Source organism: Nannospalax galili, unplaced genomic scaffold (assembly GCF_000622305.1).
Source record: "Nannospalax galili isolate Female #2095 unplaced genomic scaffold, S.galili_v1.0 scaffold441, whole genome shotgun sequence".
Classification (NCBI taxonomy): domain Eukaryota; kingdom Metazoa; phylum Chordata; class Mammalia; order Rodentia; family Spalacidae; genus Nannospalax; species Nannospalax galili.
In genome coordinates this window covers 1,686,905-1,694,322 of record NW_008348089.1, presented here as the reverse complement: position 1 = coordinate 1,694,322, position 7,418 = coordinate 1,686,905, and the positions used below count along the sequence as shown (strand labels likewise).

Below are 7,418 nucleotides of genomic sequence, written 5' to 3'. Positions count from 1 at the left end.
GTGTGTGTGTGTGTGTGTGTGTGTGTGTGTATGTGTATGTGCCACAAGCATTTTACACACACACACATACACACACATACACACACACACGCACACACACATGGTAGAGGACAATTGAGAAATATAGCTACATTGACCTCTGGCCTCCATGTAAATGTACAAGAATATATACACACAGACATAAACCCTCTCACTCCCCGCAAGAAACAACAACAGAAATACCAACTTGTCTGCCCAACATTCCCACTGAAATCTGAATAGTTTTGTAAAATTGTAAAATTGTAGAAGGGACAATAGTTGTACTGCTAAGGTACTTGAATAAGTTTACTGTGTTAAAGGTGATACACTTTATACTGTCTTTTCAGTTTATGTCACTTTTTAAAAAATTGCCCAATTTAAAAAAGTTCTATAAGGCAAGACATGGAGTGCTTATAAATGTCTTACATCAACTGTTTATTACCACTCATAACATATTTTTGAACTTTAAAAGGAGTAAAGACAATGACAGTTAAAAATGATACATTGACTGAACTAGTAAGTTACTTATCAAGACCATATCAGATAAAGGACATCCCAGCTCTGAGTGATCTACTTCCTTAAGTGTAGGAATTGCTCAACTACCTAAACCCAACAAAGCTTCTCTGTTACGTATGTCTTCGTGTCTTGGACAGCATCTTGAGACCTTCCTTAATATACATTAGTTGGCTGTAAAGATGCCCTCAGCTAAATATACGACATAGCCACCCAAAAGACTTCCTTGAGTTTTAAGCTGTGTCTTTGATGTAGTGGCAGATTATGGGGCCATATTCTCAGGAGAGCTCTGACACATCGGTGTACATCCATAGAGGGTAGCCAGGATAGTGAAGACATAGTCACAGAGCAAGGAAGGATGGATATTTGTCTTGTAGATGATAAAACAAGACAAGATTTCTTCCTTCAGCAATTTAAGGACTGTATGCAGAACAGATTAAAATGGCTTCAGTCAGCTGAGCTGGAGCTGATGGCAGTGGGTTACAGCTGTACTTTCAGTGTGGCCTTATGAGTGTGTCAGTACAGCTGAAATGACATCTATGTCATCTGTCTCCTAGTAATGGTGTCATTCTTACTCCAAATATTCAAGTCACTTGAATCTGTATTTGGACTTGAATAGCAGTGTTCTGCTGCCCTTCCCAGTTGTTCCTTGAAAAAGTTGACATGACTGAAAAGTAGTCCATATGTCCTCAGTAGAACCAGCAAAAGAGAATGCTTCTCTTCAAGGAATCAATTGGTGACTGTGGGAACAGTGTCATTTTCCTAATACCTTGTGACTGCCAAACACGAGGAACTTTTGTGCACTTTATTCCATTTGATGCTTCGTGGTTGCTGTGAGGCTATATGCTAGAGTCTGTCATCTTTACTGGGAAACTGAGAGACCACAGCTCAGGTCCAGGAGGGTAGTGGCTTAAAGTGATACAGTCATGGTCCGTTGGCATACCTCTGCTTTAGATCCCCAGTCTAACATTTTTACCACTCTAGAGTGCTTTTTCAAGATTCCTCTCGTCTTGAAGTATTTAGGACACTATTTTTAACAAATAGCAGCAAAAAAACAAAAAACCAAAATAAAACAAACAGAAAACTTAAAACCAAGCAACCAACCAAACTAAAAAACCTGGATTTTTTTCTTGCCAGTAATTTCAAGTTATGTATTAACTTTGTGAGCAATATACTCTGGATGTTACTTAGGAAAGAAGCAGGGATCCATGAAGTGGATTTTCTTCCCAGCTGCTTTCCCACATGAAGGTAGGAAAACCAAAGGTCAGGGTTATCAGACGAACGTAGGAGGGAGATATGGGCAGATCAGCTGGTGGTGTGTGTGTTTATAAGCACCAAGCAAGAAAAAATACAGAATTCCTTGGAAGAATTATCAAGAAAACCCACCCTGTGCTTAGAAGTATAAATCCCCAGTTTGCTAGTGATGATACTGCTGATTTTGGAGTGTGCTTCTCATAGGTTGAAATTTGACAACACTATGCTGTCTCAGACTGCCCTATGAAACTAGACTTGCTTTTTAGTACTCCCAAAGAATCTTGAAATTTGGCTAACTGAGAACTAAAGGCAAGGCATATAGCCTTCCTTCAGTTAAAAAAAAAAACTTCAAGAAGAATGAAATTTAAATTAAGAAAGGATGACATTTCATATATAAAAGATATACATGCTCTGAGTCTTAGTGCTGAAAACCACCTTTTTTGGCAAGCCTTGTTGAAAGGGAAATGTATCTTTAATAAATCGCACAATATAACCTTGAATTCTCCTTTAAGGATATTTTTGGAACTGGTCGTATATCACTGCTATTAATGTTTTTGCCATGGAGATTTGGCTGATGAACTTTGTTCTTGGAACCTTGATGGAGTATATGCAGGTAGTTAGTTAAAAAACCTCCCATCATTTGAACTGACTGAAGGATATAATGATAGAATAAGTTATGTCATAGAGCCTTCTTTGAACATTAAACATCCAAATAACAAATGAGTCTCCCTGTCTAAAGTTGACCTAATTTAACAAAGAAAATATTGAATTCTGGGAAAGAAAATTTATATGGACTGCCTGTTTCCAGTATTTCTTTACTCACACAATAAGACTTTCTGTAATCAAACTGAATTTTTTAACCTTTAAAAACTATTTTATGTTTAATTTATGTATATGTGTGTGTCTAAGTGTGGGTATGTGCATATGAGTGCAGATGACCACAGAGGCCAGAAGCGGGCATTGAATTCCTTAAAGCTGGAATTATAGGGGGTTGTGAGCCACGAATGTGGGTGCTGGGAATTGAACCCGGTTCTCTACAAGAGCAGCAAACACTCTTACCTGATGAACCATCTCTCCAGCCCCATCTTAATTTTCTGTGGTTCCTTTGACCTTACCTTGATTAGAGGATGAAATCAGCTGTGAATTGTATTTGGTATATTAGTCTTCAGTCTGGAAGAAGGTGCACATCCCTGGTAGCAAGAATGCACACATTTTTTTCTTGGACACTTGAAAACCAGTGTCACTCTTAAACTGGGAACAGTGACATTCCCATGTTGGTGCAGTTTTCTGTGAATGCAACTTTAGGCTCACAGAGATGTAAGCCAACTATAATTTGTTTTACCTATGGGCTTCTTTTCCTTTGCAACTTTAGCTAATTGTTTTGTGTTGCTGGCATAGGAAACCTGTGCAAATCAAACAGAATTTTGAATTGCGATGATTTGACTGTGAGGTAAGAATGTGTTAACTTCATTATAGGCTCCAGGTTTGTAGAAGATCTTCTTAAGTGGGACAGTCATAATACACTTCACTCCCTTGAAAATGCAAGTTAAAGGAGATGGTCTTGGCAAGAGAGATTTTGACAGGAACAAATACACTTTGACTACAAAGGCTCCTGTGATGTTAGGATGCAGTGCTATGAGGAACTTTCAGTCTTCTTTGTAAGATGTCAAAAATATTGAGTATGTTATTTCAGGGTTCACTATCAAATAAAGACAGTTAAATGGAGACTTTAATAGTAGCCATCTGTCTGGAATTGTCTTGATTTGCTTGTGCTGGAAAGAGCAAGGATGGCTTCAATTGTCTCTGAAAGCCTCCTTCAGAGGGCATGCTGGCTAGGGGAGTACTGTGGTAAGGGTGGGAAGATGACAGTCCTCCTAATGGGTAAGCTGACAGCTGTGCAGAGGCTGCAAGCTACAGACCAGGGCATGGTACAGCAAAAATCAAGACTGGCACTTAGCAGTCTGTGAATACAGGTAATTTGGAGCAAGATAGGCAAAGACTATGTTAATGAACAAAGGTATTATTTTCAAATATGAAAATTTAGGCAACACATAGTAAATTTCTCACTGTCACTTCTGTTATGAGAATGTGAGTAACTGTAAATCAGTAATGTAAATTTGCTTTATTAAAAATGACACATCTCAGAAGAATTATCATATGAAGTTAAATTGTGTGTTCCTCTTAACATGGAACATTGTGTGAGAAGGTAACAGCCACCTAGAATATGTAGACATCTACTGGACCAAAAAAGAAGACAAATTACCTATACTGAGTATATTAGTTTCTTTTTCTGTTGCTGTGATAAAATACCCTAACAAAAGCAACTTAAGGGAGAAAGGGCTTATTTTGGCTCAGAGTTCAAGGACACAGGACATGGTTGTGGGGAAGTCAAGAAAACAGAGCCTGAAGTAGCTGATCATGTTGCATCTACAATGAGGATCAGAGAGTCCTGAGTGCTCCTGCTCAGCTCCCTCTCCACTTATGCAGTCCTGGATCCCAGCCAGGGAATGATGCCACCCCCAGTGGGTGGGCTTCCCATAGCAATTAATCAGTGCAACCCTTGTAGCCATGCCCTGAAGCCTTTCTCCCAGTGAGTCTAGATTTAGTCAGAGTGACAATTAATGCTAATCCTGACACTTAGTGACTGAGCATAGTTTGAGCCAAAGGCTTGAGACAAAGCCATATACATAAAGAGTGAGCAATACTCCTTGAAGCTCAAATGTACTCACTATAATAAGCCTGAGAAAAGTTTGTTATGTCTCACTGTTTTACCCAAAATTCAAATGTCAAGCATATCTGATACACATTGTATATAATACAGGGTCTCTGAGTAGTGTTATCCTTTCAAGCTGTGATCATGATGTTGACAAGCATGTGTTCTTCCATATACAGTTATTAGGTTGTATGGATTTCAGCAATAGTGGCAAGTTTTAAATTATAGTTCTCTTCAGAATTTCTTTCAAGTATCTAGTGGCATAGTTACTTGCTGTGATTAATTTAGTCATTTATTAATGTAAAACTGTTTTGTTACTGTAGCTATGAAGCTACCTGAAAGACTTTATTGACAAACATTTAAAAATATTTTATTATTATTATTTATGTGTAGGAGTGTATTGCCTGCATGTGTGTAAATGCACCCTTGTCATGCAATGGCCACTGTATTAGTTACTTTTCCGTTGCTGTGATAAAATACCATGACCGAGGGAACTTATAAAAGGAAGAATTTATTTAGCTTACTGTTCCAAAGGGGCAAGAGTCCATCATGGTGGGGAAGCATGGAGGCTGAGGTGATTGGAGTAGGAGCAGAAGCTAAGTGCTCACATCTTCAAGCAGGCAGAGTGCGACTGGAAATCTGGCAAGGCTGAAGAACTCTCTAAACCTGCCCCTGTGATGTGCTTCCTCCAGCGTGGCCACACCTTCCCAAATCCGCACCACCAACTGGGAACAAAACGTCCAAAGATTTGGAGCCTACAGAGGGCAGTCTTACTCAAACCACCATACTCATGGAGGTCAGAAGATGGAGTCAGAGCCCCAGGGACTGGGGTTACGGATGATTTTTAGCCTCCGTGTGGGTGCTGGGAACCAAACCCAGGTCTTCTGCAAGAGGTGCTTTTAACTGCTGAGCCATCTCTCCAGTCCCCAAACATTTAAAATTTTATGTTACTTTACTAAGTGAAATTCCTCTTTGAGTGACGGGTGTACAGCGTGCTTTCTGTCCTGCATAGCACTTTGATGCTGGTGATTGTTAATTTTTTTTTTTTTTTTTTTTTTTTTTTTTTTTTTTTTTTTGCATTTCTCCGTGTTCAGTGAGGGTTGAAGCAGAGAGGCAGTTCAATTTCAGTGTGTTTGTTATTTTGTTAGAAGTGTAAATGATTCTCACAGCTCAATACCTGAGCATATGAGATACAACTATGAGATATTTACTGTCTTCAATTCCTCTTTTAGCAATTACAATACTGAAAATTAAATTCTTGCTTCTAAGTGAGGGTCTGGTATTCATTAGCATTTTTAAAGGATTATTAAGAATTACTTGGCATTTAAGAAAATAATTCTTTGAGAAATGGCAAGTAGTAAGAACAAGCTGAGTGAATTTCTTCCTGAAAAATAAATTCTAAAACTCCACTTTTTTGCAGTCCATTCCACCCCAGATTTTATAACAGATTTTTGGATGGAAATTACTGTAGACACCCCTAGTAACTAAATAGACAGTTTTCTGGTTTTTATGTTGATGGGTGATGGGTCATCTGCCAGTCTGATCTCAGCACCCGCCTCTTTTTCAGCTCCTCCTCTGACCCGCCCAGCCTTTGTACTGTCCTTCATACATACCATGTTCTCTTTCAAACTCCTTTCTACTGCCTTTTGTATGCTGTTCTGTCTGGCAACCCCTCTCGCTAGCTTTCTCTGCCTTTAGAACACTTCTCAGATCACTGCAGCAAAGCTGCTTACCTGGCCTTTTTCCATTGCTGTTTTCGCAAGTCTGCTTTAGTTATCTTCATAGCCCTCACATCCATCTTCATGTGAAGTTCCAGTCTATCCTTGTTTAAGTGCTGTGGGTCAGAAGCTTAGTCTTACTCTGTTGTGCCCACAGAAACATTGTTAATACTCAGCAATTAAGGACTTGGGAATTGTTTGTTGAATGAGCAAATGTGCAAACATATGAAGATACTGTCTTATGGAGTGGTTGTCTTGGAATTTTTTTCTCACCTCATGTTTGCAAGAGTTCATTTCTCGAATTTATATTTGTGTTGTGTGGGTTAGACGTCTGCAGTGAACATCACTCATTTCTTCACCTCCCCTGCTGGTTTTCAACAATATACACAGAATCATAGTTGAGTGGAGATTGGTGTCTGTATTTTATTAAACTGGGCCAGTGCCCAGTAACCAGGAATGGAGTGGTTTGTTTTAAACTAGGTTCCAAGTAACCTGTATTCAAGAATGGTTCATGGATTATTTATTTATTTATTTATTATTTATTTATTTTGCAGTTACTTCTTTCCCCTTTAAAATGTACAATATGTCTGGTCAGCCATGACTTACAACCTGAGACTAAATAAAACAAGCCAAAATTAAAAAATACTATTCCCACACATTCATGGGTAGTTTATTAAAAGACAAAACTCTATTTTATTTTTCCTCTAGAAAAAAAAAAAAGACTTGCCCCATTGGCTGTCACATCCCCCTCTGGTCAGATTAGCAGGTTCCCCTTTTATGGAAATGACTCATTAAGCAGATAGAAGGGAAAATGGACGAGGCTGCTCCCTTTTCAGCCTTGCACTTGGGAAGCCGTACTCTTCTTGTCTGTGGAGAACAGAGAAGGGCTGCACTTACAGTTACCTCGGGATACCTGTGACTGGGGCACATATGTTACAGGACACCTACAGCGAGAAGACCTTTGACCAGATAACATGCATCTCTCAGATTTTTAGGGCAATTGTGAGTTATGGAGACATCTGCCAAATGAAATAGTAAGTTTTCTTTGGCATAAATTTAAGGCAAGTGTGCTGTTAGCTTAGCCCTTATTCAACACCTGTCAATAAAAAGGTTCATACTTAAGAAAATATGTACTGTTCTACCCTTGATAAATTTAGTATGATTAGTATGGATTTCTGTACAAACTAAGGAGCCTTTTATTT

The 7,418-nt window shown here is 38.8% G+C and overlaps 1 protein-coding gene across 13 annotated transcripts in view; it reads left to right on the top strand.

Moving 5' to 3' along the window:
• Positions 1–7,418, top strand: part of Prdm5 (PR/SET domain 5) — a 198,093-nt gene that overhangs the window by 58,594 nt on the left and 132,081 nt on the right. The gene's annotated exons all lie outside the window — the stretch shown is intronic.